At 36.3% G+C, this 12045-nt stretch overlaps 1 non-coding gene across 1 annotated transcript; it reads right to left on the reverse strand.

The window, feature by feature from the left end:
- Positions 1–2631: 2631 nt before the first annotated feature.
- On the reverse strand, positions 2632–2738 carry LOC145118354 (small nucleolar RNA R71). The gene has a single exon (XR_013713309.1). It is a non-coding gene; the product is annotated as a small nucleolar RNA R71 (small nucleolar RNA).
- Between the last annotated feature and the right edge of the window lie 9307 nt (positions 2739–12045).

The following is a 12045-nucleotide window of genomic DNA, read 5'->3' on the forward strand; positions in this document are numbered from 1 at the left end:
AAACTTCTATTTAAGACATTTCGAAATGTCTCTATTCCATAAGAGTCAAAGGCTCAAAATTCAAAACAAAATTCACAAAAACCACCTTTAAAAATAAATCAAACCAATAGGAATGTTCGATATAACTCTTGTTGTAAGATTAAGTGTAATCGTAAAAAACAAAGTGATTTTGCACAAGAACCACAAACAGTTTTTCAAAATAACTCTCAAAACCAATTTCTAAACTATATTCAAAATCATTCTCAAAACTATTCTCAAAATCGCTTTTCATACAATTCAAGAAATCATGTTCAAAAAGTAGTGATATTGCCATATTTATACATATTTTTAGGCAATATTTATCGACATTTTTATGAATAATTTGTTTATTTATATAGAATAATTGTACTTATAAAGATTAATTGTTATTTGCAGCCAAAGTGAACCATTTTCGAAGAAAGGGACCAAAATGGACAAAGCATGGAACTATGAAGGCTTGAAAGAAGAAAGATAGAAATCCAACAATAATTCGCACTCACGACGTGAGAGTTGAAGGCTCACGACGTGAGTTGGAGTTTTCTAGAAGATTAGTATCAGATGGAAGAGTCCTTGTATAACACGGATAGATGCGTGCTCACGACGTGAGACGTTATTTCTCACGACGTGAGCCTAGAAAAATCAGATTATAAATATCCTTAGTCCAATACGATTTTGGGGACTTTTGGGAGATAGAAGGCAGACCTAGAGACGATTTGGAGAGGAGAAGAAGTTCTGGAAGAGGCTTTTACCACCAAGGAAGAGAAGAGTACATCAATAGTTTAATTGTTTGGTACATTCATTATGACTTCTATTATGATTTGTGTTTGTTTATCTGTTGCTATGAGCAGCTGAATCTAGCTACTCTTGTTTAGCTAGATGAAGCTTCTGACTTATGGTTTAGCTTATTGATAATGGATTTGCTTAGTTGGTAATTTGCTTGTGTTGATTATTATTACCTAGCATGTTAATATTTGTTTCTTTAGTTGCTTGAATTCATGTTCTGTGTAGCTTAGTGATTATTAAATTACATGAACTTGAAACCTAGTGATTTAGTGAACATTGAATTGCTAGAGCTAGGATTGACCAATCTTAGACAGTAATTAAAGTAATTAAAGTTAGTTGTGCTAGAGAACATAAATTATGACCATAATTGTGTTTTGCATAATCTTATATAGCATATTCATAATCTATAACTGGTTTTGTGTTTGATTGTGTGTGACCATACATAGTTTTACATGAATTCGTTTAATATTGGTAAGTTTAGACTTAAATTACTAATACAATAATAACCAACTTGATAATCCATAATTGTTAGCTAACCATAAAGAAGAAGTGAATTCGAACTAAATAAGAGTGTTTTTAATTATTGATTGAATTTGACTTAAGTTAGTCTAATATTGCAAAATTAGATAAAATCCTTTCCCTTGTTGATAATTAGGTTAGTCTAATAGTAAGTAGATTAATCAGTCAAAACCGTTCCCTGTGACCGACACCCGACTTACCCAAAGCTATACTATAGTCTGACTAGGTACACTGCCTAGGTGCAAGTAGTTAGTTAAGGTAGTTAGGTTATAAATTTAAAATTAGGTGTAGCTATTTGCATGCATCAAGTTTTTGGCGCCTTTGCCGGGGAACGGCTTGTTTGATAGTTTATTTATTTACTTTAGATTAATCGACCCTTTTTGTGGGGTAAAAACTGCAAAAAGTTATTTTTTTAGCTTATTTTCTTTTCAGTGCCTAACTCACGACGTGAGCCTTAAGTTCACGACATGAGTCTATTGTTTTCTCATTTTTTTTCGTCTTTTTTTTTTCTGCTAATTTATGTGCGACAATACGAGGTGGTAGCATTTACCACGTCGTGGTGGACAGTCAGTAGGAAATTTTTATTCAGTTTTTGTTCAGTTTTACGTTTTTATTTCGTTCATTTCGCACGAGTTCATGACCAGAGGGTCTAATACACCTTTGGTGCCACCTCTTGAAGATCCAGAGTCAGCCCTTCTCAAAAAGAAGGATAAGAACGTGAAAGACGATCAAACACCAAAGAAGACACCTTTACAAGAGTTCAAGTCAGTGTTCTCAATGAAGTCGGGGATGAAAACGGGAGAATCGAGTTCATCTACAAAGGACAAGAGCAAGGTTGCAAGTTTAGATCAAATACCTTTCCCAAACGAGTACGAGAACGAGTTTGGGCTATATACGAGCGAACCCGAAGACGAGCCAAGAAACGAAATGGCGAACATTGAAGAAATATCAATGGGAGCTTACAAGAAGCGTATTCGAGAAGATATTGGTCCGGGATTAGTACAACCCGCGGTTCCTGCCACTGCCACATTTGAGCTAAAGGGACACATCCTGACAACACTTAAGGATATCCCATTTTATGGGAAGGATCATGAGGATGCATTTAAACATCTAGATGAGGTCAATGACATTGCTGACTACTTCAATGTCCCGAATGTCAATAGAGATACCATCTTACTAAGGATGCTACCAGTCACTTTCAAGGGAGCTGCAAAAGACTGGTTAAAAGCACTTCCTCCTGGTACAATCACTACTTGGGCTCAAATACGTGAGAAAATTCTAGATCAGTTTTTCCCACCTTCCAAGATAGCTAAACTCAAGAAGGCAATAACCAGCTTTGACCAACAACTGGGGGAGTCACTATACGAAGCTTGGGAGCGTTACAAAGGGTTGTTAAGGAATTGTCCTCAACATGATCTAAATATTCAACATGAGATGTCTATTTTCTATGATTGGGTCAATGTTATGAAAAGACAACTCCTTGATTCTCAAGGGCCATTGACAAAGAAAAATCCAAGGGAGGTCAAGGAGTTAGTTGAAGAATTCGCAAGACACTCTCGTGAGTACCACAACCTAAGACAAGATGGAGCAAAAGGCAGTGGGGGTGTACATTCTGAAGAGATGGCTGCTATGATGGCGATGCTCAATACTATGGACCAGAGATTGACCCAAATGGACCAATCAATTCATGCAATAAGAGTTGGATGTGAGAAATGCAGTGGGTCACACTTGACTAAGGATTGTCATTTGGAAGATTATGGGAACAAGAAGGCTCAAGTTTGCTACTCAAGTGGAGACAAGTATGATGATGATTGGAGGAAGCCAAAGAAGGAGTGGCTGCCTTATGATGAGTACAAGAAACAGAACGAGGAGAGATACAGGCAGACTGGCCGAGGTTTTTACCAAAAAGAGCAACCGCCAGCTGAGAAGAAAGCTGATTTGGAGACTATGTTGGTTCGTTTCATGGAAGCATCGGAGAAGAGACATGATGATACTGATGCAACATTGAAGGATCAAAGAACAAGGATGAAAGAACAGCAGACCTTGATGAAAAATCATCAAGCCATGATGATTGACCAGCAAAACTCACTACGAAATCAGCAAGCCTCCATCAATAACCTTGAAGCTCAACTTGGCCAACTTACAACTTTGGTGAATGAGAAGCTATTTCCTCAAATTCCTGAAAAGAATACTCAATCCCATGTTCTGGCAATTGATACTGAAGAAGAGGCAATCTATGAGTTTTTAGAAGCCCAAGAAGTAGAGCCAAAGCCATCCGAACCAAAGCCAAAGAAGATGAAGCTCGAAAATGAAAATGTTGCTGAATTACCAGACTCACGTCGTAAGCCCGCCATGCTCACGTCGTGGGCTCGGTCTGAACAGAAAAATTCAGATTCCGTCCCGGCTTACCGACCACCTTTGTTGTTTCCATCTCGAGCACATCTCAGTCCACTGGAAAGGGAACATCTGGAATTTATTCAGAAAATAAAGGGTATTCCTATTAATACCCCTTTTATCGATTCACTTTCAAAAATTCCAGAATACGCAAAGTTCCTACAAGATCTTATGGACACTCTTCAACAATTAAAGAAGAACTCTAAAGTAATTCTTAGTGAGCAAAGTTCAAGAGTGGTATTGGGAGACATAACTAAGAAGATGGGAGATCCTGGACGCCTCACTCTTCCATGTGGGTTTGGTAACAACTTGAAAACTTATGCTTTAGCTGATTCTGGGGCTAGCATAAATTTGATGCCATATTCATTTTACCAAAAGCTGAACATTCAGAAAATGAAGGGTACAAAGATGACCATCCACATGGCTAATCGTTCGGTGACTCACCCGAGGGGAATTGTAGAAGACATCCTAGTTAAAATTATGAAATTTGTTTTCCCAGTTGATTTTGTAATTATGGATATGAAGGAGGATGTGAATGTCCCAATTATTCTTGGTCGCGCTCTACTTAATACTGCTAGAGCTTTAGTTGATGTAAATGAATCGAAGCTTACATTGAGGGTTGGTGATGATGAGGATACATTTGGAATACAAGAAGGTTTTCAAGGAGATGATGTAAAAGGTGAGGTGTTCAATATGGATAAAGATAATGATCTTGAAGAATTGGAGAAGCTAATGGAGGAAAAAATCAAGACAATTCATCAAGTAAAACACACCAAACCAAGAGCATCCGTCCCATTCTTCGTTAAAGTCATTACCTACAAAAGACCAATAACTTTGATAAGTAAGGAAAGAGATGATTTTTCGAGTGATGAAGACGAGATTATATCAAAGGAAACGATTCCAGTGGTGAAAGAAGAGAAGGTTCCTATTAAGCTACAGAAGAATGAAGAAAGATTAGAAACAAAAGGGACCAAAAGGAAACTTGACATAGTCGAGGCAAAGGCTAAAAAGGAAAATTCGAAAAAGGCGTACATTCGACGTGTTCAAGCATACAAAAGGCGATGGAGGGAGCAGAAGATCCAGCTGGTGATGGGGTCATCTGAAGATTCAACGTAGAGAGGCATGGAGTCCGGCTCACGACTCCATAAAAAAGAAGCGCTCCTCAGGAGGCAACCCGAGTTTGGTTTGAATTTTCTTTCTTTCTTTTTAGTTTTTGTGTTTTTAGTAATCGATCGTATCATTTAATTCACTTTGTGCAAAATAGGTTATTAAGTGTGGGGTTAGTAGAATTAAGTGGTAATAAATTAGGGGTCTAATTAATTAAAATTTAAAGTTTTTAAACGAACTCATGACGTGGATCATTATGGTTCACGACGTGAGTCTAGTGTGACTTACGAACATCTTTCTGATTAGGCCATTATATTCCCTAATAAAAGTCCAGCCCACTAAATGTTTAATTTGAATGGCCCATTTCTATTAGCCTAAAAAAAAACAAGCTCACGACGTGAGGAGTACTTTCTCACGACGTGAGACTGGATGAATCGGGACCACAGAAATAAGAAAGCAGATTAAGTTGACCTACCATTATCTTATTCTTCAACCGCCGACAGATCTTGGTCCCCCCCACTCACGTTGGATTTCAACGATATTTACCATATTTTACTCTTGTGCTCACGTTTGCATCACTTTAAGGTAACCATTCCTATTGTTTATGCTTAATTTTGACTTAGTTGGTTAATTTAAGGTTTAAGGTTTTGAGTTTATTTGAATGAAAAATTTATTGCCCTAAATGTTAGAAATTTGTGTTGCATATGGGGTGTATATGTTTAGGATTAGGTTAGAATGAAACACCAGCAAGAAAATAGCCCAGATTTTGTCACTGTCATGACCGATTTCCGTTGAAGGGACGAACTCACGACGTGAGTCTTATTGCTCACGACGTGAGACCTGGTCTGTGAGTTTTATGTTTGCTGTTAATCAGTTTAACAAGCGGAACTTTGTGTTTCGTTTTTCTTGTTTGTTTGTCTTTCAGAAAATGGCTTCAAGAGGTTCTAATGAGCAATTCCAAGGGCATGTATCATCACGCCACATTTTATACCGTCTTCTAGTTGACATGTCAACCAATGTTCTAACCAACTTCACAAATAAATTAGGATGGCTACACAACTGGGAGTTTGCCATTTCCCCTACTATTGATTGGGTGCGTTTTGAAGAAGTTGGGTTGATGGAAAGGATGGCTCCCTTATTGACCAAGCATTTTGCGGTAGATGATTTTTCTTTTACCTGTAACGGGTGGAGGAACTTATTTTCTATAAGTGAGCCCGTCTACCAGGAGCTTTGCGTGGAATTTTTCGCATCTGTGTCTTTTGAAGCCACCACTATTGGTCCATTTTATCCAAGGGCACTGGTATTCCGTCTTGGTTGTCAGTTCCGGGAGTGCAGTTTGATTGAGTTTGCTTGGAGAATGGGAATTTATGAGCAGAGTGAAACACAATTGCCTGAATTTAGGCTTTTTATGAGAACGACAGCACGAGAATATTTACCGGGCACTTCGGGACAGGGATTTTGGGTATCCATTGCCAATGGGGCGTTTCATTCGGGGGTCTCCCACGAGAGTCAAATAAGATCCCCAATTCACCGTTTGCTTCATAGGTTAATCGGTTGTTCCATCAACCACAAAAGACGTGGGGATAAGGTCACTAGCCTTAATTTGTTCTTTCTGTGGACGATAGTTACACCGGGGATATTCTGTAATATTCCATATCACTTGGCTAACTATTTGGGAAGCATGGCTGCTATTTCTAGAGCTGGGAGTCCCATCAGTGGGGGACATTTTGTTACGCGCCTTGCAAGATCCTATGGTCTTCTTGTCCCACGTTTGACCCAGACTCTGACACTAAAACTCGGTGATGATTTGACTATGGGATATTTAGAGTCCATGCGGGTGGTGACAAATGAAGGGTCACATTGGAGTATTCTAAGGGATGATTATGTGGTCGTTCAAGACCAACCTACGCCCCAACCAAGGCCAAGAGGGCAGAGGAATGTGTGAGGACGAGGGGAAAGAGGACAACCGGTGCATCAACCTGCACCAACGGGAGGACCCAATTTTGGAAGAGATATGGCGGGTTATTTTGATCAGCTGTCTTTCAGCACTAATTGTATTGGGGGTACAATGGAGAATATGGTCCGACATTTCCAGATTGAGCAACCACCACATTTGGGTAACTACCCCATTTGCCCAACGTGGAGTTCTTATCAACATTCGAGGGGCGATGGGGTTGGTACGAGTGGAGCACGGGATGATGAAGATGACGATTGATTTCTTATCTATTTAGTTTTTATTTTTAATTTTATTTGGTTTAGTTTTTTGTGGTTTTGAACTTGTATTATGGTTTGTAAGACTTATATTTAGTCCTTTTATGGCTTTATTTTGGAATTAATATGGAGTCTCGGAAAAGAGGGTCGAGTCAAGAGCATATGTGTCTAGCCGAGGGTTGTCTAGAGTCTAGAGTCGCGAGTCGAGACCCAAAATTGGAAATACGTGTGGGGTGAATCAAGAGAGAGGATGAATTTAGCCAAACATCATAGAAATTCTGCTTTTAGAAGTGTCTTTATCCATTAAGATATTGGGGTGGACTGCTAAAATCATTAAGAAGATTGGGCAGTTTTAATTTTCAGTCGCCCAGTTCTCACGTCGTGAGGCTATATTCCTCACGTCGTGAGATGGGTTACAAGGTATTTCAGTATACGCAGTTCAGCGAACTCACGTCGTGGGACATATTACTCACGTCGTGAGTTTTCTGTTTTCACCATATTGAAGTCCTTTCGTTCCTATTCACTACATGGATCACCACCATTTTATTTGGAGTTCTTATGATGATTATTATGGATCCTTTCCTCTACTATTAATGTGGTGTATGCTTTCCCACATTATTCTACACGTTTTGAAGATTTGCATCCACCTTTCTTGAAGATTGAAGTTTCGATTCGTCGCTTGTTGGCTCATTTTCATATTTAGCGAGTTCAAGTCCGAGTTCTTATTTAGAAGAGGTTCATATTCGTGATGCACATTTTATCCACACTTTCATTTTCATGGAGTTTGATCACGCCACTATCCCAGGGGAGTCTGTTCCTTTTTCTCATTTTATTGCTTTTCAATTATTTTATGCATACAATGAGGGCATTGTATGTAATAAGTGTGGGGTAGGGGGTCGAAAAAAAAGGAAATTTCTAGAAAATTTGGTAAAATTTAAAAATTTAGAAATAAATTTTAATAGATTTGAAATAATAATCTAATAATTAGTCTAGTAATAATAATTTAAACTTAAGTTGCTAATGTTGTATAGGGTGATCCGATGAGAGCTCAAATGTTTAGTTGAGCCGATACACGTTATAGTGCCTTTGTGGCCTCCTTTATTCTAGTGAAATCATGAGACAAAACCACAACCTCGCTTAGTTTGAGGGATGCAATATGTTTAGCAGCCTGTACTTGAAATTTTCCAGGAAGACTAATATCTCTAACCAATAAGGGTTGAAGTTAAGCGCCTCTGCTTAAGCATGTAGGTTTTTAAGTGAAAAAAAGTGAGTACATGTAAAAAAAAAGAGAGAAATTACCAAAAAGTGAAAAATTGAAGAATTTTTGGAGCTATAGAAGTATCAAAGTTTGAAGATCAAAGATCAAAAATTCTGAAAAAAAATCAAAAGTTGAAGATACCAAAAATCACATAAAAAGGTGATGAATTCAAAGTATAAATTGAAGATCAAATGTCAAAGAAAGAAGAATTCAAGAGCTCCATTGTGGTATCTTAAAGTTGTCATTCTCTAGTTTATGTATGCTTGGGTGGCTTTACAAAAATACCTTGAGGATGGGAAGTTTTCTGCAGATGGATTCAGAGGGATGCATAAAATGAGCATTGTTCAAAAGAAGTGGGCGAGTGTTTATGAGAATTGTGAGTATTTAGAATTGAGGGGGGTTATTTAGGAAAATTTTAGACACAAATGCACGCGTTGAGGTCTTGGCATAATGGCTGAGTTTGAGTTGGATCGTTCTATGTGGTGTAGGTGATAAAGGTTTAATTTAAAAATAATCAGATTTGCTTGAGGGCAAGCAAAGTGATAAGTGTGGGGTATTTTGATATTGCCATATTTATACATATTTTTAGGCAATATTTATGTACATTTTTATGAATAATTTGGTTATTTATATAGAATAATGGTACTTATAAAGATTAATTGTTATTTGCAGCCAAAGTGAAGCATTTTCGAAGAAAGGGACCAAAATGGAAAAACCATGGAACTATGAAGGCTTGAAAGAAGAAAGATAGAAATCCAGCAATAATTCGCACTCACGACGTGAGAGTTGAAGGCTCACAACGTGAGTTGGAGTTTTCTAGAAGATTAGTATCGGATGGAAGAGTCCTTGTATAACACGGATAGATGCGTGCTCACGACGTGAGACGTTATTTCTTACGACGTGAGCCTGGAAAAATCAAATTATAAATATCCTTAGTCCATTACGATTTTGGGGACTTTTGGGAGATAGAAGGCAGACCTAGAGACGATTTGGAGAGGAGAAGAAGTTCTGGAAGAGGCTTTTACCACCAAGGAAGAGAAGAGTACATCAATAGTTTAATTGTTTGGTACATTCATTATGACTTCTATTATGATTTGTGTTTGTTTATCTGTTGCTATGAGTAGCTTAGCTTATTGATAATGGATTTGCTTAGTTGGTAATTTGCTTGTGTTGATTATTATTACCTAGCATGTTAATATTTGTTTCTTTAGTTGCTTGAATTCATGTTCAGTGTAGCTTAGTGATTATTAAATTACATGAACTTGAAACCTAGTGATTTAGTGAACATTGAATTGCTAGAGCTAGGACTGACCAATCTTAGACAGTAATTAAAGTAATTAAAGTTAGCTGTGCTAGAGAACATAAATTATGACCATAATTGTGTTTGCATAATCTTACATAGCATATTCATAATCTATAATTGGTTCTGTGTTTGATTGTGTGTGACCATACATAGTTTTACATGAATTAGTTTAATATTGGTAAGTTTAGACTTAAATTACTAATACAATAATAACCAACTTGATAATCCATAATTGTTAGCTAACCATAAAGAAGAAGTGGATTCGAACTAAACAAGAGTGTTTTTAATTATTGATTGAATTTGACTTAAGTTAGTCTAATCTTGCAAAATTACATAAAATACTTTCCCTTGTTGATAATTAGGTTAGTTTAATAGTAAGTAGATTAATCAGTCAAAACCGTTCCATGTGACCGACACCCGACTTACCCAAAGCTATACTATAGTCTGACTAGGTACACTGCCTAGGTGCAAGTAGTTAGTTAAGGTAGTTAGGTTATAAATTTAAAATTAGGTGTAGCTATTTGCATGCATCAAATAGTTCAAGAACATTTTCAAAATAACCAAAATCATGTTCGACATGGATCTCAATATGGTTTTCATTTCCATAATAACCAAAATCATGTTCGACATGGATCTACATCTGGTTTCCAACAATGTTATTAAAACCGTTTTAAAAAAAGCCACAAAAGTCTTACCCAAAACTAAATCATGCAAAAATGTCAACCAATGCTGTTAAGAAAAATGTGCCATTTAAACCAAATGATCAAATTTTTCGAAATCCAAAATCAAGAAAAGGTCGAAAGTTACATTTTCTAATGGTAAAAGTGATGTTGATAATTTCAATCATTGGTTTGAAAATTATTGACAAATCTATCAGTCCAAGAATTTTTCCAAGATCAAGTAAAAGATGCTTATGAAAGTTATTTGTGTGAATCAACAAAAGAGAGTACGTCTTCACAAGAAACATTATCGAAGCCATAAAAAATGGAGCGAAGTAAAAACAAAATAAAAAATTCAGTTTAGAGAGTGTAAAGTTGACAAAGAGAAAGTCAATGTTGATTCTTCAATATTGAATAAATATGTTTCTTTGCCACAAACTAATGAAGTTTATTTGATATATCGAGTTAACTTCAAAGTTCGAAAGTGGATATGTAATTCCAGCTTTCACACTACATTCCAATCTAGTGTTCAAGGGCCTAAAAAGTTTAGGTACCTATCTCGAAGATCTAAAGCATAATCTAATAAGTGTATTGTAGTTGGTTTTAGGAAAAGAAAATCTAGTGCTATTTGCTGAGGAAGGAAATGCCATCTCCAACAAAGTAACAAACAAATTGTTTTTCAAATCCAAAAGAAAATGTGATATGTTTAAGCTAGATATGAAGCATATTGTTGATTTACCTTTAATTTTCCTACTATCGAAAGCTTCCTCATATTTAAGCTCGCTTTGACATCGAAGGCTTTCTCACTTGAATTTCAAAAATCTTAATAACCTTGTTCTAAATTATTCTGTTTAAGGTTTACCTATTCTAAATTTTGATAATGATTCTTTATGTGCAGGTTGTGAACAAGGAAAGAAGCATCAACAAGAACATCCAATTTTCATCAACTTCAAGATAGTTGAAATCCTGGAACATCTACATATTGATTTATATGGACCTTCGACAATTGAGTCAATTAGTAGTAAGAAGTATATCTTGGTCATTGTAGACGAGTTCTCACATTTTACTTGGGTTCATTTTCTTCGAAATAAGTCAAAAATGGCTCAAGTCATGATTAATTCCATCAAAAGCACTGTAATAAGCTTGAAGAAGACAGTTCGTAGAATCAGAAGTGATAATGGAACTGAAATCAGAAATCATATTCTTTATTCATTATTAATAAGTCATGGCATTTTAAATAATCTTTTAGCTACATATATACCTCAATATAATATAGTTGTGGAAAGGCGAAATCGATTCTTATATGAAGCGACAAGAACAATGTTAACATAAGAGAATCATCCTCAATACTATTAGGCTGAAGCAATTTCTACTGCTTGTTTCATTCAAAATCATTCTTTCATAAATCAAATATTCAATATCACCCTATATAAAATCATCAACAAAAGGAAATATCATGTCAAAATTTTCCATGTTTTTTTTGTAGTTGTTTCATCATGAATTTGAAAGATCGTCTTTCAAAATTTCAACTAAAAGCTGATGAAGGAATAAATCATGGATATTAACAAAATTCAGTTGCATATCGAGTGATTAAAAAAAGAACATGGAGGATCGAAGAGATGTTCAATTTAACGTTTGATGAATATTATGTCAAAATAGTCAAGACTGTTTTTCCTCGGAATCCAATTTTTTCTACTTGTAAAGATGATTATGATCCAATGCTTACCGTTGATGTTGATTTGGGTTTGATTTTTTGTATTCCTCATAGGGCGATAAATGTTGAAGTGAATATC

Source organism: Lactuca virosa, chromosome 5, assembly GCF_052849685.1.
Source record: "Lactuca virosa cultivar CGN04683 chromosome 5, Lactuca_virosa_CGN04683_v6, whole genome shotgun sequence".
Lineage (NCBI taxonomy): Eukaryota > Viridiplantae > Streptophyta > Magnoliopsida > Asterales > Asteraceae > Lactuca > Lactuca virosa.